We start from the raw sequence: 24,157 nt of genomic DNA on the forward strand, positions 1-24,157 counted from the left end.
ACCTGGCTTCCGTCCGGCCTCACTAAACGGCCCCCGAAAAATGTGCAAGCAGGGCCTCTCTCCTCGGTGGAGAAAACGGCCGCCTCCCGAGCTTTCAGCTACGAAAATGAAATAACGGTGCCAAGCCTCGCATGCCCCTAGGTGCGCGATCTGGCCGGGGTCCCTCTGGGTCCGGGGACGAGCTCCCTGCAGACCCCGCCCGTCCGCCCCGCCCTCCCAGCTGCCGCGAACACCCGGAGGAGCGGATTTGCGTAGCGCCGGCAGCTGGGCCGGCTCGGGCAGCGGACTGGGCATGCTCGGCAGCCGGGGAGGCTCGCGGTGGCTAGTCGGAAGCGTTCGCACCAGCTAGGCAGCGGCCGGGGCAGCGGCGGCGGCGGCAGCGAGGGGCAGCACGGGAGCGGGAAGGGCCGGCCAGGGAAGGCTGCTCTTTCCTAGCGCCCGGCGAGCCGGACAGAGAGCGCAATCCGGGTACGGAGCTCCAACGCTGCCCTGCCCCGGATTTCATTCCGCGGCTGGGGGCTCGGCGAGCGGAATTCCGGCGGCTGCCGCGACTCCGGTGCAAGTGAGTCGGGCGGCGGGAGAGAGCCGATCGCTGGGGAGCAGATCGGACACCCACCTCCGGGGCCTGGCCTGACGCCAGGAAAGGTGTGCCGGCAACCCCGGGGCGAGGGGGCGTGAGCGCAGCCCGCTCAGTGCCTGGCGCGTACCTGGCTGGCACTCCCCCCGCGCCGCCGCTCGGGGGGTGCGGGGGGGGGGCGGTCCCGCAGCTGTTCTCGGGGCGATGAGGGGGCGGGCCGCCTGCGGGGCTCCTGGACCTAGTTGGGGCGGGGAGAAAGGCGGGGGCGTCAGCGGGCACCTTTTCAGAGGTCCTGCGTGCGGACTGGAAGGCTGCCTAGTGTCGGTTTGGGGCGAGCGGACTGTAGCGGGGCCGAAGAACCTTCGGACAGTGGCGGGCGGGTGTCGGGAGACCCGCAGATCCGACCCCAAATCACGGCCCTACCCCCACCTGGTGGCGGCGTGACAGTTGGTACCTCTGGGTCCGATCGCAGCCGGCCAGGCACTCTGAGTTTCGGGGTACCTCCCCGCCCCCCCTCCCCCGCTCGATGTCGGTGGACAACATAACAGGTGGGACCCCTTTCGCTGAGCCAGCCTCCAGGTTTGGGGGCGGCTCTGACACCCGGCGGGGCTGCCCCCCACGCTTGAGGGTGCTTAGGGGTAAGGCCTTGGAGGAGCCATCAGCCAGCCTGGAGCTGGACATTCTTTCCAGGACGCGGCTTTTCCCGTGAATGAGGGGTCTCCGCGATTCCGAGGCGACTTGTCAAGGGCAGAGCAGCGACAGCAGGGCTGTTTCTCCCACCTTCTTAGCCCAGGCTCGGGTTTTCTGCTTCCTCTGGTGGGTCTGGTACGGTGTCCTGGTCCACTATCGGATACACACTGGAGGCTTCTTGTTAAAGCTTGTTTCCGTCTCCGGAGCTTCGAGTAAAATTCGGGATGAGGCTTGCCAGGGGTGGAGGGAGTGAAGAGAATCCTTGCAGGAGCTTCTCAGATGTTTCATTTCACCTTCAGACAGTAGCGACTTCAGCGGTACACTCTTACGACACGAAGAGTGAAGGCTGCTTTTCTGAAAAGGAAGTTTATTTTCTGTGTTATGGGGCCTGCTTACTATTTTAGCTCCGTTGACATTTACCTTCCCGGGCCTTCAGAGCTGTTTGGACAGGTTATTTTGCTTGCAGGTTATTTTCCGTGCAGACTTGGGGGTGTTTTGGGGTTGGCTCCCTGGGTGTGGAAGTGGCAGGTGCCTATCATGGTGTGCTGTGAACTCCCCACGCTTCCAGGCACCGGGGGTTGAACATTCAGGGAGCTGGGGACCGAGCGGGCAGAAAGAGAGGAGTGGGACTAGTGACGTAGCAGCGGTGGGAGTTGCCTAGGGCTGCCCAGACGGAGCGAGGTTGGTTGGCTGTTTTGGCTGGTGCGGAAGGGGAGAGGGCTGGGCGTTTCATTGGTTCGGGGAGTAAGGTGTTGACGGGAGAAGCCGGGCGGGGGATGGGTCCCTGTCTGGTCAGTGCTCCAAGGGAAGCCCAGGGATGTTTAGTGATTCAGCAGGTGGCAACTTTCCAGCCCTGAAGCCATACCTTGGCCAAGCAAGCCAGCGGCAGCTGCTTGTGCCTGCTGTCAGAAGCGCCAGCTTCTGGGGAATCTCCAGGAGACTTCTGCCTGTAGCAACTGACTTTCCTTATCTTGCTTTTTGTGTATGACAGGAGGCCCTGGTCTTTTGGGTTCCTTCCCCGCCTCTCTTAAAATGTGTAGCATGTTTTTGAACCTCTCCAGTTCTGTTACCCTCTGAATAGCAGGAAGTGGCAGCTGCCACCACTCACAGTTTATTAGTTAATGTGCAGAAAAAGCAATATGTAAAGCAGAGAAATAGTCTGTTCCTTCTGTTTCTGCTTCAGAGATTAGGAATTTACATTTTTAGTTAAATAGTAGGGTCTATTCCTGCAACTCTTCATTGCTGGTAGTGAGCTATTTCAAATAGCAGAAAGCATGAAAAAATTAATTAAAGGAATAGATAAATTGACATTAAAAGGACACAATTATTAAAAGTGTCTTAATCATTGGAGGATCTCTAGCATTTTGCACAGTGCCTAACTCAATAAATGTTTATTCGACTGAAATTTAAAGAATTTTTCATAATAAAAGCTTGTTGGTAAGTTTTGACACCTAAAGAACTTTGTATGTTTTCAAATGTCAGAATTGCTTATGTTGACCTTAGACATTCAATTTTAGCTTGAAGCCTCAACCCTTTTACTTTTTCCAGGTGAGGCCCCTTAATTTTCAAATTGTGACACATCCTTCAGGTCAGCTGAAAAAACAGGCAGGCGTGTTTTGCTAACTTATCTCATGAAAATCTTGAAGACTCCTACATATAACCGTTATATATATATATATTTTTTTTTTTTTTTTAAACCTAGAAAGTGGTCTAATTGCATATCAAAATGCTTTATTTACAAAACTTCATTTTGTACAAAACGTTTCAGGACAACTGTAGAGTTCCTAAGCATTTATTATCACATTATCAATGAAAAGTGCTGGCATAGAAAAGACAAAACAGTGTTTGGAAAATAAAAATTCTCGCTTATTTGCACGGGGGATCGTTGGCCCTGTCTTTGAGGGCGGCTGGAGTGTTTGTCCAGTTCTTTCTGTGTTTTGCCTTTGCTATTCTGTTCCTTCCTCCAGTTGTTAAGCTGTTTCTTCTTCATCTAAAGACATACTTTCCTGGCATGGACTTGCTGACTTAAAGCTGCTGCATTTTCTCACATAAATTCTATTAACAATGGCCTTTATTTTTTAATTGTCCCATACACTTTCCCACCACTTCATATGATAATTGTTCGATGGTCCTTGGAAAAATGGGGAATGGTGGAGTTGGTGGGGGATGCTGGGGAAGGGGATGTGACAGATTATAGTTGGCTCTTTCTTTGCCTTTTTTGGATCGTCTCTGTAGCCACAGCAATCTCTTCTGGAAGGACTGTTAAAATATGCCCAGTCTTAAAGATTTTGGACTTTCTGTTAAGGCTCTTGGTAGGGAATATCAATGGTCACTTATCCTCTCTTACCACATCCCATCCCAGGAGTTGGTGATGGACAGGGAAGTCTGGCTGCAGTCCATGGGGTTGCAAAGAGTCAGACACGACTGAGCAACTGAACTGAACCACATCCCACGAATTTTGACTGTAAAATATGCCACTTTAATAAGCTACCCAATTGCCAGAGGACCATATTTCGTATCAGCCCATTTAGACAGGGGAGTTGGGAAGCAGCACTGGATGTGGGGGAGGTGCGGATGAAGAAAGGGGAAGAGAACAGTGAGTGGGGTCAGGGAGATGGCTTGGTTTTGTAACTATGACTTCTGGTTTCAGTAAAGCAGAATCAAGTATCTTACCAGTGTGTGTGGCTCAGTCTGTGCTGGAGTGCTCTGCTGCCCTCTCTAGTATTCTTCCCTCCGCCAGTAAACACACCACACACACATGGCCTCAGACAAATTCACAGACCCACACATGCACACACGTAGTGACAAGAGACACAGACACAGATGTAGACACATGTATCTTTTGCCAAAAGCTAAGCATCCCAACTTGTTTTTAAAACCAATATGTCACACAGGGCTCAGTAGCAGGTTGAATTTGGGGGATCTGAAGTCACCCTAATCATGTATTTCAGAAAGATTCCCCTTCTCTCTTTCCACAGCAAGCTGATCTGTCCCGCTTAACCCGCAAAGCTGCTGGGGGCGTTCACTGAAGCAAACGTTAAATGTAGATGTAACTGAAGTGGTTTTCACCTTTTAGACTTTCTGGTGCTGGGGTTGAGTTAACGTTCCTCAATTTGGGGCACCAGATCTCCCTGTACAAAGCCCCTTTCTTGTTTTGTATTTTTCCTTCTTTCCCAGTCTCATTCCCTCTTTGTCAGAGGAACTTCCTCTCGCGTTGGGTGTTCTGGGGTATGTCTGTATCCTTGTCAAAGGTGTTGTGTGCATGTTTTTAGTTTAGGTAAATAGTGCTGTGCTGCTATAGTTTCATTCAGTTGCTTTTCCATTCAATATTAAAACTTTTATTATGGAAATTTTCAGACATTCATAAAAGTTGGAAGAATTTCATTCAGCAATGTATTTGCTACCTGTGGTTGGCATAGGTTTATCCAGTATGGTATGGCTGGCCTGCTATATACCCACTAATCTCACCATTTTTCTAATTATGTACACTTAGTTCACCTCCATTCCTGCTACCATGAGCAAAGCTGTGATGAAGGAATATCCTGGAGCATCTCTTAATGATACCTGTGAGACTATCTCTAGGGCAGTGGTTCTTACAGTGGTCCACACTCAGCAGCATCAGCCTCACCTGGGAAGATACAATCAGGATCTAACCTAGACCTCTTGAATCAGAAACCCTGGGGACAGAGACCATCAGTTTGTGTTTTAGGGCAAGTCTTGGGTGTGCTGCAGTCCATGGGATCTCAGAGAGTCAGGCTCGACTTAGTGGCTGAACAACGAACAAGCTTGGAGACTGTTGCCTAGGAAAGTTTGAAGACCACTGCTCTAAGTGTATGTACCCAGGAGTGGGAATGCTGGGTTAAAGAGAACAAACCCCGATTTTTACTAAATACTGCCAAGTTAGTCTCCAGTGTGGCTGGATTGGCTGACACTCTCACCGCAGTGCATGACGGATTCCTGATTCACCACATCCTCTCTAGTGGTTGGTATTAACCATCTTTCTAATTTTTTCAGTACTTGATGGCTATAAAGTGGCTCCTTATTGTTGTAATGTGAATTTAGGTAATTTCTTAATGAATTTAAGCACCTTTTAATGTATTTGTTAGTTTTTACAATTTCTTTGACTTTAGTCTGTTTTTCTAATGTGTTGATTTGCAGATGTCTTACATATTTTGGATATTAATTTCCTTCTGTCATCTAAAGGCAGAATGAGATTGTCAATGGTTCTGTTCAGTTCACTTGCTCAGTTGTGTCCGACCCTTTGCCACCCCACGGACTGCAGCACGCCAGGCTTCCCTGTCTATCAGCAACTCTCAGAGCTTGCTCAAACTCATGTCTATCGAGTCGGTGATACCATCCAACCATCTCATCCTCTGTTGTCCCCTTCTCCTCTTGCCTTCAATCTTTCCCAGCACCAGGGTCTTTTCCAATGAGTCAGTTCTTCACATCAGGTGGCCAAAGTATTGGAGTTTCAGCTTTGGCATCAGTTTTTCCCATGAATATTCAGGACTGATTTCCTTTAGGATTGACTGGTTTGATCTCCTTTTAGTCCAAGGGACTCTCAAGAATCTTCTCCAATACCACGGTTCAAAAGCATCAATTATTCAGCACTCAGCTTTCTTTATAGTCCAGCTCTCACATCCATACATGACTACTGGAAAAACCATATCTTTGACTAGACAGAATTTGTCAGAAATGTCTCTGCTTTTTAATACACTGTTTAGGTTTGTCATAGCTTTTCTTCCAAGGTGCAAGCGTCTTTTAATCTTATGGCTGCAGTCACCATTTGCAGTGATTTGGAGCCCAAGAAAATAAAGTCTGTCACTGTTTCCATTGTTTCCCCATCTATTTGCCATGAATTGATGGGATTGAATGCCACGATCTTAGTTTTTTGAATGTTGAGTTTTAAGCCAGCTTTTTCACTCTCCTTTTTCACTTTCATCAAGAGGCTCTTTAGTTCCTCTTTGCTTTCTGCTATAAGGGTTGTGTCATCTGCATATCTGATGTTATTGATATTTCTCCCTGCAATCTTGATCCCAGCTTGTGCTTCATCCAGTCGGCATTTTGCATGATGCGCTCCACATAGAAGTTAAATAAGGAGGGTGACAACATACAGCCTTGACGTACTCCTTTCCCAATTTGGAACCAGTCTGTTGTTCCATGTCTAGTTCTAGCTGTTGCTTCTTGACAATTTCAGTGGTAATTTCAGAAATTTAAAATTTTGATACAGCCCAATGCCATTACTTTTTGCCTTTTTCACAGTAAGAATCTTAAGATGTTCTTCCTTACTCCAAGTTACAAATATATTCTGTAGTTTCTTTTATCAACTGCCTACTTTTACCTTCACAATGACGGCTGTGATCTGTTTGAGGTTTGTCTTAATACATGGTATAAGTAAGGAATTCGGTGTTATTTTTTTCCTTTCCATTTTGTGAGCCTGCTACTGCTAAGTCACTTCAGTCGTGTCCGACTCTGTGTGACCCCATAGATGGCAGCCCACCAGGCTCCCCCGTCCGTGGGATTCTCCAGGCAAGAAAAACTGGAGTGGGTTGCCATTTCCTTCTCCAATGCATGAAAGTGAAAAGTGAAAGTGAAGTTGCTCAGTCATGTCCGACTCTTCCCTACCCCATGGACTGCAGTCCACCAGGCTGCTCCGTCCATGGAATTTTCCAGGCAAGAGTACTGGAGTGGGGTGCCGTCGCCTTCTCCATTTTGTGAGCCAGTTTCCCCCAAATCATTAAACTATATCCCTAGTATTTTAGGGATAAATGTGGAACTGCCTCTATCATTCATCAGATTCCCTTATGTTTATTTTCTTCTACTTTATTGATTTATAATCTATGATTGGTAAACTTCACTTGTATATTTAAAGTGTACAATCTAATGGTTTTTTTTTTTTTTTTTTTTTTTTTTTGGCCTTGGCCACATCTCATGCTACGTGGAACTTCCTCAACAAGGGGTTGAACCTGCACCCTCTGCAGTAGAAGCATGGAGTCTTAACCACTGGACCACCAGAAAGTGAAAGTGTTAGTTGCTCAGAGGTGTCCAACTCTTTGTGACCTGGTGGACTGTAATCCCCCATGCTACTCTGTCCATGGAATTCTCCAGGCAAGAATACTGGAGAGGGTAGCCATTCCCTTCTCTAGGGGATCTTCCTGACCCAGGGATCGAACCAGGGTCTCCTGCACTGCAGGCAGATTCTTTACCATCTGAGGCTCTAGGGAAGCCCCCAGTTTGATGAATTTTGACAGGATGTGTACCTCTGAAACCACCACAATCAAGATCCAGACCATTGCCCTCACACTAAAACTTCTCATTTGCCTTTCCTCTCACTTTTGTCTCCAGACTCAGGAGGCCACCACTGGTTTGCTTTCTGCCACAAACAGGTTCGTTTGCATTTTCAGATTTTGAGATTCTTCACAGGGTTTAAGTTCTCTATTCTGTCCCAGTCATCTGTCTATTTCTGTGCCAGATTATTTTTATTATTATAGCTCTGCAGTGTCTTGCATTTCAGAGCTTATTTATTTGTGGACCTTTCCTCTTTCATATACATTTTGGAATGCTTATCAAATTCTTAACAACGTCTTAGAAATGCAGTGGCATTGCATTGAATGTATAGTCTAACATGGGGGAGAATCGACACCTCTTCCTCCCTAGTTGTAATGCTGTCCATGAACATAGTGGTCCCATCTTTTTCTAATGACATTCAATTGAGCTTAAATTTTCTCTATCGTAAGATTTTGTTTTAAAACAAAAGTAATGTATTGTTTTGAGGAGAATTTGAACCTGGACTTAGTCTGAACTTTAGAGGAAGGCAGAGTGTATGGGCTTGGGAGACAGATCTTGTTTCAATCTCCATTCTCCATTCACTTGCCTTAAGTGACACTGGGCAAGTTCTCTCCTTTGGTGGCCCCAGGTTTCTCCTTCCTCAGGCTGGATGCCTGCAGCCTCCTCCCCAAGGCTGCTGAGCCGCTGAGGGCTTTAAATGAGATAATGTAGGAGAGGCAGGGAGTACAACTTTGAAACATTTGCTGGTTAGTGAATGTAGGTGTCATATACCTCCTGTGAGTGAAAGTCGCTCAGTCGTGTCTGACTCTTTGTGACCCCATAGACTATACTTACAGCCCATGGAATTCTCCAGGCCAGAATACTAGAGTGGGTAGCCTTTTCCTTCTCCAGGGGATCTTCCCAACCCAGGGACCGAACCCAGGTCTCCCGCATTGCTGGCGGATTCTTTACCAGCTGAGCCACCAGGGAAGCCCAATACCTCCCCTAGTGCTCACTTTAAATAGAACAGACTTCATACTTCTACTTCTTAGGGACTGATAATAAAGAAGTGTCAGAAAAGCAAAGTGAACAAGCCTACTGATTAACTGTGTAACGCTCCCCAAGTCTACTCATGTAAGTCCATGCTTCTACCCCGTCGTGGCTGGGGAAGAAAGACCAATATATACGACACAGTCAGGGGCTTCCCTGTTGGTCCAGTGCTTGGGGCTTTGCCTTCCTGCACAGAGATGGCGATTTGATCCGTGGTCTGGGAGCCAAGATCTTACATGCCTTGTGGCTAAAAAACCAAAACATAAAACAGAAGCAATGTTGTAACAAATTCAATAAAGACTTTACAAATGGTCCATATCAAAAATCTTAAAAAAAAAAAAGAAAGAAACAATTAAGGAACTCTATGTGGCAGATGGCTTATAATCAAGGTTAAGTGGTATGGTGCCAGGGGAGTAAGGAGTAGGGAGAAATGCTGCTCGGTGAGGAGTGGTTTTTTATTAATTTTTAAAATTTCGGTTCAGTTCAGTTTAGTTGCTCAGTCGTGTCCGACTCTTTGCAACCCCATGAACCACAGCATGCCAGGCCTCCCTGTCCATCACCAACTCCTAGAGTCTACCCAAACCCATGTCCATTGAGTTGGTGGTGCCATCCAACCATCTCATCCTCTGTCGTCCCCTTCTCCTCCTGCCCTCAATCTTTCCCAGCATCAGGGTCTTTTCAAATGAATCAGCTCTTCGCATCAGCTGGCCAAAGTATTGGAGTTTCAGCTTCAACATCAGTCCCTTCAATGAACACCCAGGACTGATCTCCTTTAGGTTGGACTGGTTGGATCTCCTTGCAGTCCAAAGGACTCTTTTCAAGAGTCTTCTCCAACACCACAGTTCAAAAGCATCAATTGTTTTGTGCTCAGCTTTCTTTATAGTCCAACTCTCACATCCATACATGACTACTGGAAAAACCATAGCCTTGACTAGATGGACCTTTGTTGGCAAAGTAATGTCTCTGCTTTTTAATATGCTGTCTAGGTTGGCCTGGAAAATCCCATGGATGGAGCAGCCTGGTAGGCTGCAGTCCATGGGGTCGCTAAGAGTCAGGCACGACTGAGTGACTTCACTTTCATTTTCACTTTCATGCATTGGAGAAGGAAATGGCAACCCACTCCAGTATTCTTGCTTGGAGAATCCCAGGGACAGAGGAGCCTGCTGGGCTGCCGTCTGTGGGGTTGCACAGAGTCGAACACGACTGAAGCGACTTAGCAGCAGCAGCAGCAGGTTGGTCATAACTTTTCTTCCAAAGAGCAAGAGTCTTTTAAATTTAAGTATAGTTAATTTACAATGTTGTGTTAGTTTCAAGTGTACAGCAAAGAGATTAAATTTTACACATACACATACATGTATTCTTTTTCAGATTCTTTTCCATTATATGTTGTTATACTATATATAGCTTTCTGTGCTAAACAGAACATCTTTGTTTACCTACTTTATATATAGTAATGTGTGTATGTTAATCCCAAACTCCTAATTTGTCACCCACCTCCCCACCCGTCCCCCTCCTGCTACCCCCTCTGGTAACCATGCGTTTGTATCTATATCTGTGAGTCTATTTCTGTTTTGTAAGTAAGTTCTTTTGTGTCATTTTTTCAGATTCCACATGTAATTGATGTTACATGATATTTGTCTTACCTCACATAAGACAAATATCTGACTTAGCTCACAACATGTCTAGGTCCATCTGTGTGTGTGTGTGTGTGTGCTCAGTTGCTTCATCATGCCCGACTCTTTGCGACTCCATGGATTATAGCCTGGCAGGCTCCTCTGTCCATGGAATTCTCTAAGCAAGAGTACCGGAATGGGTTGCCATGCCCTCCTTCTGGGGACCTTCCTGACCCAGGGATCAAACCCGGGTCTCCTGCATTGCAGGTGGATTCTTTACTGCTGAGCCACTGGGGAAGTCCCTATGTCCTCCATGTTGCTGCAAATGGCATTATTTCATTCTTTTTTACGGCTGACTTTATATATATGTATGTGTATATATATATATGGTGTATATATGTACACACCACATCTTCTTTATCCACTTACCTCTCAGTGAACATTTAGCTTGCTTCCATATCTTGGCTGTTGTAAATAGTGCTATGATGAACATTGGAGTGCATATATCTTTTCAAATTAGATATATATGATATATATGTATGTCCAGGATATGCCAGATATTTGCTCAGGATTAGGATCTCAGGATCATATAATAACTCTGTTTTTACTTTCTTAAGGAATCTCCATACTGTAGTCCATAGTCGCTGTATCAATTTACATTCCCACCAGCAGTGTAGGAGGATTCCTTTTTTCTGCACCCTCTCCAGCATCTGTTACCTGTAGACTTTTTAATGATTGGTGTGAGGTGATACCTTATTGTAGTTTTGATTTTCATTGCTTTAATAGTTAGCAATGTTGAGCATCTTTTCACATGCCTGTTGGCCATCTATATCTCTTCTTTGGAGAAATGTTTATTTAGGTCTTCTGCCTGTTTTGATAGGGAGTTTTTTTTTTTTTTTGCTATTAAGCTGTATGAGCTGTTTGTATATTTTGGAAATTAAGCCCTTGTCGGTAACATTGTTTGCAAATATTTTTCTCCTAGCTTGTAGGTTCAGAGAAGGCAATGGCAACCCACTCCAGTACTCTTGCCTGGAAAATCCCATGGACGGAGGAGCCTGGTGGGCTACAGTCCATGGGGTCGCTAGGAGTCGGACACAACTGAGCGACTTCACTTTATTTTTTCACTTTCATGCATTGGGGAAGGAAATGGCAACCCACTCCAGTGTTCTTGCCTAGAGAATCCCAGGGACGGGGGAGCTTGGTGGGCTGCCGTCTATGGGGTCGCACAGAGTCGGACACGACTGAAGCGACTTAGCAACAGCAGCAGCAACCTGTATGTTGTCTTTTCATTTTGTTTATGGTTTCCTTTGCTGTGCAAAAGCTTATAAATTTAATTAAATTCCAGTTGTTTATTTTTGTTTTTATTTCTATTATTCTAGGAGACAGATCCAAAAATGGATATTGCTGTGATTTATGTGAAAGAGTGTTCTGTCTATGTTCCCCTCTAGGAGTTTTATTTACATTTAGGTCTTAAGTTCATTTTGAGGTTACTTTTGTATATAACTTCAGTGTATGTTCTAATTTCATTCTTTTGCATGTAGCTGTCCAGTCTGGAAGAGTTTTGACTTGACTTGAGTAGAATTAGATTACAGGGTAGTGAAGGGGCCTGAGAAACAAAGTGTAATTAGCATTTCTGTCCAAGATTTCGGGAGCCTGGTATTGAACGATATGACAGTAGATTTTGTGCCTGAATTTTGACTTAAAAGTCATTGCTTTGGAATCAGTGATAAGTGACTAGTATTGCCTAGGTAACTAATAGCTCTCTGTCATTTAATATAGAGGTTAAGAGCACTGTTCCTGGGCTTAAGTCTTGGCCTTACTATCTAGGAGCTGTGGAACCTTAGGCAAGCTATGCAGGCCTTCCATGCCTCAGTTTCCCTAACCCTCACTGGTGGGTCTCATAACAGCAGGTACCTCAGAGGTTGAGGACCGTAAGTAAACCTTTGTCAGGTGCTTAGTTCCTGGCAGAAGGTCATCACAGTATAAATGCTGTTCTTACGACTACTGTTGCTAATATTCATTGTCTTCCTCTCGTGTCTCCCTTGAGGTGTGTGAGGCCTTATGCTCCAGAGTTGTTGGATGTCCAGAAAGACTGCTGGAGGCACAGTCCTGTAGAGAGAATTTTTTTTTTCCCCCCTGCAGATTGCCGGGCATATAGTGGGAACTTACGTTGTAGGCTGAGCAAGTAAATGCATGATAGACTGTGAAGCCAGGCACTGTCTCTCAGGTGCTGTCTCTTGGTCCTGAATGTCCTCAGGCAGGTGATTGAACCTGGGCCTCCTGCATTGCAGGCAGATAGATTCTATACCGTCTGAGCCACCAGGGAAGTCCCTTGGGAATAGCAGAGACTTGCAGTTCAGGACAAGCAAGCCATGGCAAAAATCATAGGCAAGTCCAACAGGTAAAGGAGAGGAATGCTATTTTATAGAGAAAAAAGGAGGAAGTTAGAAGGGTAGTTTTGAAGGAAAGTCCATTGGAAAAAGGTGAGAGTTCAGGGTGATGTTAGTCTCTCACTCACTGAGTCGCTGGGGTGTAGTTGATGTCCTATAAGGAGATGCGATGTTCATCTTTTCCTGTTTCACATTAGCATGCTGGAAGCAGGTTTTATTTTGCTGTATTCCTATTTTGATTAAACCTTTTAGCAAAGGTGTAGTAATTACAGGGGTTCATACTTGTTGAAGATTAACTGTGTGCCAGACCCTATGTAAGCCCTGGACTCTTGTGACCGTCCTGTAAGATGGCTGTTATTATTATCCCCTTTTAGACATGAGTGTGGAGTACAAGTAATTTGCCCAACTAAGTAGGAGGGCCCTGAGGAAGTTTAGTGTTTGAGGCCTTTGCCAGTTGGCAGCACTTACCAGGGTAAGTGCTGTTGGTATGGCGCCATTATAATTACATAGAATTGGGAAACACACGTTAGCCTAGCAGGGCAATCCCGTGACCTTGGAGGTTTATCAGCCTACATTGATGGTTCTCAGATTTCAGCACATATTAGAATCACCTGGAGGCTTGTTAAAGCGCTTGTGCTGGGTCCACTTCCACCAGAGTTTTGGAGGCAAGTGTCGATAGCTTGGGCTGGGACCTGATGGTTTACATGTCTAACATGTTCCCGGATCATGCTGGTGCTACTGGCCTGGGACCACTCTGAGAACCACTTCCATAATCAATACTCACGTAAGTGAAGTCAGCTGCTCTTACTTCTACTTACAGTCAGGTGAGACGATTGCCGATTCAGAAATTTTAAATACTGTCCACCTCATGAAATAAAAACTGAACTCACGTGGTCCAGTTTATCTAGGCCAGCAGAGGGATGTCTGAGCCAGGCCAGGGCAGTGGAGAAAATGCTTTCTGTCCTTGCCAGTGTTTTCTGATATGGGTTAGATGGATGAGGACCCAGGGTGGAGAGAAAATTTGGAAATGCAAGTTAAGGCTTAATATTAGAAGCATGAAGTGCCATCTGGTGCATTTCATCCTAGGAAGATGCCTGATTTGTTTTTATTTTGTTATTTTCCACCCTCCCCACTCCCTTCCATACGCACAAAAAGGCTTGGTGTCCATCATTTTACCCGTTTGGGAAACTTTACACGTGGAGAAATTAAAAATGTATGACGATGCATAGCCTGATAGTAGAGAGACAGAAGATTGTCTTATTTGACGGGACTAATTGTAGTAGAAAATTACCTGTTTGTAGGAAAGCACTTAAAGAGAAGGGCTGTGCCTGTCTCCAGTTGTGAGGTAAAATAGCCACATTGTGTCCACATTTAGCTCGCACATGGAAAGCCCTCACCAAATGCATGATCCACTGTTACTCCAGGCGAAGTTTTCTGTTTTGCGATTAAAAAAGACGGCATTTCCCTCATCTCAGCAGTGTTACACGTGAAACTGAGGAATCAGAACATTTTCAGATTGAAAGGTTTTTTAGGAGATGGTGACTTAGGATCACCTCAGAGAAGATCGTGCAGGTAAACTGGGAGGAAACGTTCCAGAGTTTTCCCTGTGCTCGTTGTCGGGGCTCTCCTGTGGCCCCAGCAGCTGGGATTAGCTGGTTTGCTTGGTGAGGTGATGTGGCAGGGCAGAGAGGATGGGAGAGGGCCAGGGGAGACTGGGGCGGCCAGACAGGCCACGTGTTCTCAACCTGGGCTTTACAGCAGTGGAGGGTGAACGTGTGCTGGGGGTCAGCTATGGGCCAGACCCCTGTGGGGCCTTGAGATGCAGAAATGCGTGAGACAGGGTCTGGGTTCCCAAGGGGCTCGTGGGGGAGACAGGCACATCTGCAGGTAAAGCCACCACCAAGTGGTGGGCACAGTATGGCAGCTGCACACCAAGCCCCCTGGGGTGGGCCAGGGGAGCTGGACAGGGAGGTGGCCCACTCCTGGTTCCCCACGTGCCAGAGCACGTGAGACGCTGATACCATAGGGTAGCACAGATGGAACTAGATCTGGCATATTTTGGTTTTGTTTCCTTTTGTTTTTGTGGTTTCCATTTTAAGCGAGGGGATTTTGACTGCAGAGGGCCCACAGACGCTGTAAGAATCCGGAGCTGGGAGTGCCCTTCTGAGCCACTCAGGAGGTCAGGGGGTGCGTGCCAGTTGACTGACAACTGTGGCTAATTTTTAGCTATTTTCTAGGAACATAAAACCTGCAGAAGATGAATGGCTTTCTATCTTTAAGGTATATCAGCTTTTAAAAGGAAGATTCTTTATTAAAAGCAAGGTTCTGTTTGCCCTTAATTTCTGGCAAAGTGCTAAATTCCAGTTTCAGTTCTGTTTTCGGTGGTTTGCACTTCTCACTTTCCTTGTCCTCCCTTCTCCCTCCCCCTCCTCTCCTTAATGCCTTTACAAATACCCTGCCAGCCGGGCTATGACTTGGTGAACTTGGGCCTCAGCTTCCTTATCTGTAAGTGGAGAGCTTGGATTAGCTGACTCCTAGTCGCCTGGTCCCCACATCCGTGAGTCCTGTCACTGGGGGACACCTGAAAGAGTGACTGGCGAAGTCCCTTTCATCAGCCGTTTATTATTCTTTTAATAAAAAAAGTTATTTCAGAACGGCCTTCCCGGATCCTGTTAGTTGTGTATCCAAACCACTTTATAGAAACAGCAGTAAGCGGTTGATTCTCCACTATCGTGTTTTACAGCTTGTGATCCATGTCCCTTGTGGCAGGCTGTCTGAGCTAAAGATGCAAAATGTGCAGCGTTCAGTGCTTGACTCACGGGCCCGCTGTGTGAATCCGCAAAGGATGTTATAACAAATGTTACCTGAGGACAAAGCCTATGAGATGTTACCTTTAATCTCAGGTTATGGGGTGAGGGTGGGGGGTGCTCTTCAGCTAAGCTGATGGGGGTGGGGTGGGCGGGGCTGGTTGGATGATACTCAGGTTAGGAATGGAACTTCCAAGGGTCACAGGTCAAGTGACGTTTGGGGGTGGAAGGAAAAAGTCCCAGGAGCTGAGAGGTGGAGAGAGAGTCACAAAGACTGTCCCCTGAGGAGGAGGGGAGGGTTGGCCGAAGGGCTCCCCCTTCCAGCTGCAGGGGACAGTAGCAGAGGCCAGAGGATCAAAAAGGGGAGAGAAAAAGCAGCTGGAGGGGAGAGGTGCTTTTACCCTCCCGGCAAACACAGGCTGAGGGTTTGCCTGAGGCCAGTCTGAAAAGCCGTCTGTGGGGTCGCACAGAGTCGGACACGACTGAAGCGACTTAGTCTGAAAAGGGGGCTTGAGGCCAGAAGGGCAGAGTCTATTGCTCTGAGGGAAACCAGGAGGGATGGGCAGGCTCGGTGAGTGGAAGAGGAGAGGAGAGCCTCTGGCCGGCCTGCTCGGTATCCTGAGAGAAACATTTTGTCCTGAGAGAAAATCCGTGGCCTCTAGCCTGAGACAGGCTGCTGCGGTCACCTGAGACCAAGAGAGGGCAAGAGGGGACAGGTGCTGTCCTTTTGAGGCATGGACCTTCTCCTGTGGGAAATGGCAGTATTAAGCACTGCGTCACAGTGTTGTCACCTGAGGCCCTTGGGGCACGCAGGAGGCTGTGGGGGGCTGCTTCCTGGCTGTGAGGTGACGGAGGTGGTGGCAGAGGGTTACGGTTGACCATTCACTTGACTAGGGGGTCCAGGAGGGAGACTGAGAGCTGGTGCCCTGGGACTGTCCATCTGTCCCCAGCTCAGTGGCCGTGAGCTGCTGGGATTTTTTTTACCTTGCGGTCTGACATCCGATCCCTTGTTTTTCTTCCTCGTCTTATCCCAGAGCCTGTGCCCGTTCCCCGTGTTTGACCTCAGTCTCCTCACCCGAAGGTCCCAGGTGCACAGAATGGCCCATGCATGTCGCTGCCCTCCGTGGGAGCCTCCGTGGCAGCTTCGGTCTCTGGTATAGGCCTTCAGACTCACTGGGACCAGCATCTCCGGCTTGGACGGGGCTGAGGATACAGGTGTGAACAAAGTCTCCGTGTGCGTGGAGTGTTCTTGGTGACAGGGTGAACACCACGGTCAAGGTAGCAAGTGTGAGGCCTGGCAGCAGGTCGGGAGTCAAAGCCTTCCTGTGCCGTGGAAGGGCTCTGTGCCCCTCAGAGGGTGGGTCGTCGGCATCTGCTGCACTGCCACGCTTTGTGCAGTGACACCTGAGTTCCTTTGAAAGGCCCTGGAGAGTTAGCAGCAGTTGTGCTGAGCTGACTTCCAGGTTTCCAAGGGGCCCTGGACATGGTGGACTTTCCCCTCCCTCTGATTTTAGAGACAGAGATAGGGTCGCATGAACACCCCAGGAATATCTCAGGCCTCCTTTTGGCCATGGGTTTGAAGACCCAATCAGTGGTTCGGGGGTTCTTATCGGGGTCCATAGGTGAATTTCAGGAAGCCACTTAAATCCGGTTTGTCATTCTGGGTGTGCATTTTTCTGGCGAGAGTGTCTAAAGCTTTCATTAAATCCACCGGGAAGAGCTCTGAAAGGTTTATTTTTATGAAAGTGGATGAAAAGATAGAATTGGGCCGTTGAGGGCTTCTCCTTATTGCCGTCTGTCCCCCTTTTAGAGGAACTAATGAGATGTGATTTGCCTAAAGCGGGGAGGCAGACACAGGCTGAGAGCCTCAGCACAGTTATCTGGGACTTGACATTGCTATGTCTTATGGTGGGAACACATTCAGTTATTCCTCTGGGAAAAAAGAAGCACAAGATGAAGCTAGCATGGTGGAAGACCAGCCAACTCACTGGGAGAGGAGGAGGGGAAGCGTGTGTGATGCTGCAATGTGCTTTTGTCCTCCACGGAGCAGGAGAAGGCTGAGCCTCGGGAGGAGAGCAGACCACTTGAGCAGATACTGCTTCTCAGATTTCTGGGTCTGATGGGTACACAGGTCTAGAGAGGACAGTGTAGGACTTTGGCTGTTGATGTCAAAGTCTCCTGTCTTAGGGGACTCCTCTGCTTGAGACTTCCACAGTAGTTTACCCAAATAATAGAGTTCATGACAGTTGGTGCTCAAGATGAGGGTAACTTTAAGAGGAAAGGCATTAATACTGTTATTTGATTCAGCAATTCTACTCTAGGGGTTTATTTTAAGAAATAATTAAGACCATTATTTATCACAGAGATGTTTGTCATAGTGAAAAGTTGAAAAGCTAGTATACAACAGTTTGGGGTTGGTTAAGCAAATGACACATATCCAAATAATGGAATACTGGGCAACCCTTAAAAAGAAGATTACCAGAGGAATATTTGTAGAAAGTTTTCCAAAACACATTGTTATGTATAAAGAGTTCTATACAGCATTCGTGAGAAATACACTCTTCAGAAAACACTGGTTGGGAGCCTCCTATGCGCCAGGAGCCCTGCCGGGTGCTGGTGACACAGGGATAAACTAGGCAGATATGGTTCCTGCTCTTTGACTAGCGTACAGTATCCTAGCAAAATAGTCAAGCCGTATCGACTCTCTCATTAAGTTTTATAAATGCTCATAAGAGGACTATAAAAACAGTGACTCCTTAACAGACACGATCAACCACCTGTGAAGTCAGATTTTGTCTGTTATACCTGTTACTGGCTACATCCTTGACCTGAAATCACTGATTTTCTGGTGAGCTTGAGGTCAGTCACTGAGATATGTTACTGATAACGCCTTCGTGTTAAACCATCTTCCCTTCGCCACTGCAGTGTGAGGCTCTGCGGGTGAGAGGGTGGTGAAGCCACCGTCATACGGGGAATGGGGCACATTCCTGCTCTCCCTTCTGGCTTCTGTTCTCAGGGCTCGAGTTGTCACAAGCGCAGTCAGCAGTCACCTGGAATCGCCTCTTGTTCACTGTCTCCTCTCGTGGGCCCCACCTCATTCTGACTTGGTCCCCTGACTTGCTGTCATCTGTGGTGTTTTTGCCACTACGTGGAGGAGTGCTTCATTCTTAGAAATCAAATAATTTCAATCCCTTCTTGGAGCCTGGCGAAGCCTGGACTGGAATCCGTGCATCCTGACGCCCAGATGGGCATCTTTTCGACGAGGCAGCAGTGTGGCTGCTCCCAGTCACCCAGGGACAGCTCTTCCAAGCAGGTCTGTGCCCAACACCAGCCTGCATTTCAAATTGGTGGCCCCACAAAGCTTCAAGAAAGCTAGATTCCTTCAAAGACAAACGGGCAGCAGATTTCTTGAGGAAGAGGAATTGAATCACTGAATCTGGTAGTGTGGCTGCCTGTCCCAGTATTGAGACCCAGTCAGACTGTCATTTGGTGAGCATGTGAAAGGGCTGCATTCTTGGCCAAACCCTGGGAGCTTCTACCGTGTGCGAGCAGGCCAGCTCCTGGGATCCACACAGGAAGGTATGTGGGTCTCTGCTGTCAGGGGTCCCTCTCCAGACAGAGCAGTCGAGATGGGCCTGACGACCACGCACGTGAGTGGATAAGATGCCCAGCAGGGAGTCAGGACGCATAGGGTCCAGTCCAGGCTTCGCCAGGCTCCAGGAAGGGATTGAAACTAGATGATTTCTAAGAATGAAGCGTTCCTCCACATGGTGGCAAACACCATAGACGACAGCAAGCCAGGGCCTGAGTCAGAGTGAGGTGGGGCCTGTGTGACGAAAATGTGGTCACAGGGACTCTTAACAGTTTGGGCTAAAATGTTCAGGAAGGCAATCCCTGGGAAGGGTGGCTTTGAGGGCAGGATCCCTGCTGCTGCTGCTGCTGCTGCTAAGTCGCTTCACTCGTGTCCAACTCTGTGCGACCCCATAGACGGCAGCCCATCAGGCTTCCTGTCCCTGGGATTCTCCAGGCAAGAACGCTGGGGTGGGTTGCCATTTCCTTCTCCAATGCATGGAAGTGAAAGCGAAAGTGAAGTTGCTCAGTCCTGTCCGACTCTTAGTGACCCCGTGGACTGCAGCCCACCAGGCTCCTCCGTCCATGGGATTTTCCAGGCAAGAGTACTAGGGTCACAGCTACTGTCAGAGTCCATGTGAAGGTAACTGCTGGAGGCAGGGGGCAGCCTGTGCTGGCTGTTCAAGGCTGCTCAGCACTTATTTGCCTTTTAACCTAAGTTTGGCTTCTCTTTTTAGAAAAACTTTTTCACCTTCTCCTCCTCCTCCTCCTCTCCCCATCTTAGCCTGTTCCTTCCCTTTCTCTCTGACTCCTTTTGCTCCTCTTTCATTTAGAAAATATATAAGCAGAAAGAATATCCTTCATAATCCCACTACCCAGAGATAACTATTAATACTGTTGTTTGGATGTGTTTCCCTTCTGTTTTTTCTGTAAATACTAGATGTGCACATTGAATAAACATTTTCACCAAATGCCCAAGGATGGAAATGTTAAAATCTAAATATCACTGTTTCTAAAATTGACTTCTGAGATATGGAATATAAATCTGAAATTTTATAAATGTTATTAACAATGCTAATATGAAAAATTATAACAGAGTTTGACATCAGGCCACAAGAACTTCATTTTTCAGCATGTATGATCAGTGTTGTGAACATTTTTGAACCTGGGTAGGTGTTGACTTTCAGCTGAGGTGGAGGAGGTAGGAGCAAGGCTTTTATTCATTTATTTTATTTATTTGGTTTGGTTTTTGAATTGTTTTTTATTATTTTGGCTAGCTGTCCATCTAAGATGCTGTAAGGGGTAGTTTGTATCCAGCTTACTGAACTTTTGAGCAATGACTGGCATTTCCTCTTTAACTCCTGGACATAAAGATTTCCTTGGTGATATTACAGTTTCCTTTGAAGTTATCCCTCACCCTGGCTTAGTGTGGTATGCAGAGGAGAATATGTCTAGATGATCTCAGAAGCAGAAATAAAATCTTATACACATTTTCCTTTGATATTTTGGCCTGTGATTGCCGCTTCCCACAGCCAGCTGAGAGAATAGCGCGTCCCTAAGCCTGGGCTCTGGAAGTGTGGCAGTGGGGCAGTGTAATTGGCTTTTAAGATAACAAAGCTGTTTTCCAAATCTCCATCTGCATCTCAGCTTTCACTACCTGCACACCAATTTCAGCATCTCCCCTGGGGAAGAATGACAAAAGAATCTTTACGGAGGTAATATGTGAGAAATGTTTGCTCCTTCAAGGCAGCTCAGTTCCCAACAATCGACTACTTTGCCTACAAGCAACCCTGGGTTGTCAGCAAGCGGGCTTTTTGATATTGTTAGTAAGTGTCCTGTGTCAATGCTGTTATCTGCAAAGTGCAGTGTTAGAATTTCCTTTTATGCAAACAGCCTTTTCAAATATGTAATAACCAGCCTTCCCATCCCGTCTTTGAACATCTTGTGTAAGTACATGACAGAATCCCTTGGGCGTCACATGGTTTGCCTTTGGGTGGAGGAGTGTTTTCTTCTGAGGTATGCTTCTGGAATGCTCCCCAGCATTTGGAAATGAGTCTTTGGATGTTAACAGGAACTGTCTGAAGGCTGTGCCTTGTTCATGTTGCTGATACTGCCATGCTGATGTGTAACCTGAGTGGTGAAGCAGTCACTGATCACATGTCTGCTCACGAATGCTAGGAATGACATTTGAAGAAAGCCTTCTGCTCTTTGGCCTTCTATGTTAAAATCAAAGATGGGACTTCAGCCAAGAATGGTTACTGGAGACAATTGCATTGGATCCTCAAACAGAAATATATGTATATGTATTGTATTTGTATAGGTCTAAAATATATTTCTAAGATGTGACTAAGCAAATCTATAGTTTGCTTTTAGAAAGTACAAACATCTTTTATTTATTATTCTAATTATGGTAAAATATACATAACTTAAAATTTACCATTTTAACCATTTTTGAGTGTACAATTCAGTGGCATTAAGGATATTCACACTTACATACAACCAATACTACCATCTGTCTTCAGAATGTTTCCATCATCCCAAGCTGAAACTTTGTGCCCATTAAATAATAACGTTCCATTCCCTCCCCCCTCTATCCTCTGGCTATTCTACTTGCTCTATGAATTTGACTATTCTAGGTACCTCATATAAATGAAATAATACAGTATTTGTCCTTATATATGGCTTATTTCATGTAGCATGTTTTCAGGATTCACCCATACTATAGCATATATGAGAATTTACTTTCTTTTTAAGGCTTAATAATATTCTATTGTATGTAGACACCGTACTTTTCTGTTTGTTGGTGGACGCTGGGATTGCTTCTGGGACGTTGTTTCTACCTTTTAGTGTGAATAATGCTGCTGCTGTGAATTTCTTGGAGTGAATCATCTTTAAATAGACTTTAAAAAAAGAAAAATCTGTGCCATTTTGTGATCAGTTTTATTAGAGGGCTACCACGTCCAAGTTTGGTCCAGGAAATGCCTACCTCACAGACATGAAAAACACCCAAGTACTTTCAACAGCGTTCAGCTGAAAGCTTTAGTGTTTGCTTGAGGTCAAGAGAGCAGTTTCATAGGAGTTGTGAGCGGTCTCGTCAGCGGACTTGGCAGCAGCCTTGAATGAGGCCTGTCAGGGTTCTTGGAAAACAGCCTGATGTTTTCATACCTTTTGCCTTGCTAGCTTTGCCTGTCAGTACCTCAAGAAGGAAAAATCTGGCAGTAGCCCTGCTTCCTCAGCTCAGTCTTAGCTGCTAAAAGTCTCATTTGAACCCTTTCTGGATATATAGATAGGGTTTATGTAAGGGGTTTGCTCTTCAGTGAGCCTGTCTCTCTGTCTGGAGGGGAGCTCAGGGTCTGGGCTGCAGGCTCTGTGTATCCCACAAGCCCTCTAAATTTAAACTTACATATTTTTCAAATCAGTGTGGTAGGGGAGGTCTGCTGGAGAATATAGGGCAGCAGACTCTCCCCTGACTCCATTCAGTGGGCCCCTGGCTTAGTGGTGTCTGGTCATCCTTCAGTGACATCTGCGATAATTTCTGGAGAAGTGGGAAATTGAGGTTTGTTTCCTGTTTTGTGGAAAAAGAAGTGAAATGTTTTGTACTTTGCAGGGTAGATAACAGTTAACTGTAATTAACCACGGTTTAAATGAGGCCAGTCAAGTCTGTTTGCTTAAGCTGCTCATGTTTTCTCAAGACAAAGGATGTATCTGAACCCTGTCCATGAGTTTACTGGTAGCATTGTGGATTAAAAATATATATTTATTTTGTTTTATTTCTTTGGCTGTACTGGGCCTTACTTGTGGCACTCAAGATTTTTTTTTTTTTTTTTTTAGTCGTGACATGGGAACTCTTACCTGTGCCTCGTGGGATCTAGTTCCCTGACCAGCGATCAAACCCAGGTCGCCTGCATTGGGAGTATAGAGTCTTAGCCACTGGGCCACCGGCGAAGTCCTAGCATTGTGAATTATAGTTTTATACTAAAGGTCTGTTTCCTTACTGCATGCTCTTTCTTTTTGTTCAATTAATTGTTGTCATTTCTCCTGGTCTTTTTAGTGACACATATGTGTATAGGTTTGTAGAGTTGTGGAATAGATTTTAAAAGGTCCTCGATTTTAATAGGTGATCTCTGGAACAAAATAACATACATGTTTAATCCTCAGTCGTATAATTTTTATATGCAAAAGAGACTGATGGTCTCTTTTGACCATCAGTCAAATATTCTACTTCAAAGAATAATTGTAATACTGTCTGAATCAATTTTTTGATTCAAAATACAAGATATAATTAGGGATGTGTCTTTAGGAAAAAAAGATAATTGGGGTCTTTTTGTATCATTAACATTTTGAGTGTGGCTCACTTACCTGGCAGTGTGTCGGGTATCTAGGCAAAAGCTTCTTTATCTTCCTTCTTGACTGTCAGGGAGCTCCTTTCTCTCGTTTCCTTTTCCTTCTTTGGTTCTTGGGGACTCCATGTATTCCTGTTCTCTGATCTTCCCAATTGTTCCTTCTCTGACTCCTTCCCTATTTCCTCTACCTGATTTGTATGTACGTGTGCATGTTTCCTGAGGTACAACCCTCAAGTCTCCTTGCTCAGCAGCTTGGCCTATGCAGATTCCTGCAAGGGGCCACTTCCCTTTCTCAGAGGTGGGATGGAGGAGGTTGGGGTCCACCTGGTAGAAGGAGCTCTCGTTCCTTATAGTTTGGGACATGTGGTCAGAGTAGTTTAGGTCCTGATACCCAGACTGTGTGGGAAGAAGTGGCGGAGAAAGTGCAGACCTGTTTGTACCTAGGTCTCTATTTTAGGAGTAAATTTATTGATATATAGATTAAATTTGATCGTTCCATTTTCTAATTTGTATTTCATTTCCAGACTTGTTAATGCTACTACTACTGGAATAAGCAGCGGTCTGTATTTCAAATTTAATGCTCTTCCTAATTTTTGAGAATTCAGTAAATAATAAAATCTCAGCCTGCTCACAAAGGCTCTGGTTTGTCTTATTCCTCTGTTGACATGTAGAGGGTGAGTTTTGTACACTGTCCACAGTAAGAAATGTTTAAAGATAGATAGTATTAGAAAGTGACTTTAAGAATTCATTTTTTTCCTCTCATTGATTTGTTGCCAGTTGCATCTTTAAGATCCCTTCAGATGTTATGGCTGTTTAAAATAGTTACACGGTATTTCTTTTATGACTGTAG

At 46.0% G+C, this 24,157-nt stretch overlaps 1 protein-coding gene across 28 annotated transcripts in view; it reads left to right on the forward strand.

Annotated features, from left to right (window-relative positions):
- Positions 1-242: 242 nt before the first annotated feature.
- Positions 243-24,157, forward strand: part of SGMS1 (sphingomyelin synthase 1) — a 323,691-nt gene continuing 299,776 nt past the window's right edge. For 19 of the 28 annotated variants that reach the window (XM_070363727.1, XM_070363743.1, XM_070363752.1 and 16 more), the window contains exon 1: positions 243-562. The gene's annotated coding sequence lies outside the window, so the exon portion shown is untranslated. Of the gene's footprint in view, positions 646-16,428; positions 16,610-22,795; positions 22,946-24,157 lie in introns of those variants that run through there. The other 9 variants (XM_070363734.1, XM_070363722.1, XM_070363738.1 and 6 more) reach the window with 6 other exon arrangements.

Source organism: Bos mutus, chromosome 26 (genome assembly GCF_027580195.1).
Source record: "Bos mutus isolate GX-2022 chromosome 26, NWIPB_WYAK_1.1, whole genome shotgun sequence".
In the NCBI taxonomy this organism is placed as follows: Eukaryota; Metazoa; Chordata; class Mammalia; order Artiodactyla; family Bovidae; genus Bos; species Bos mutus.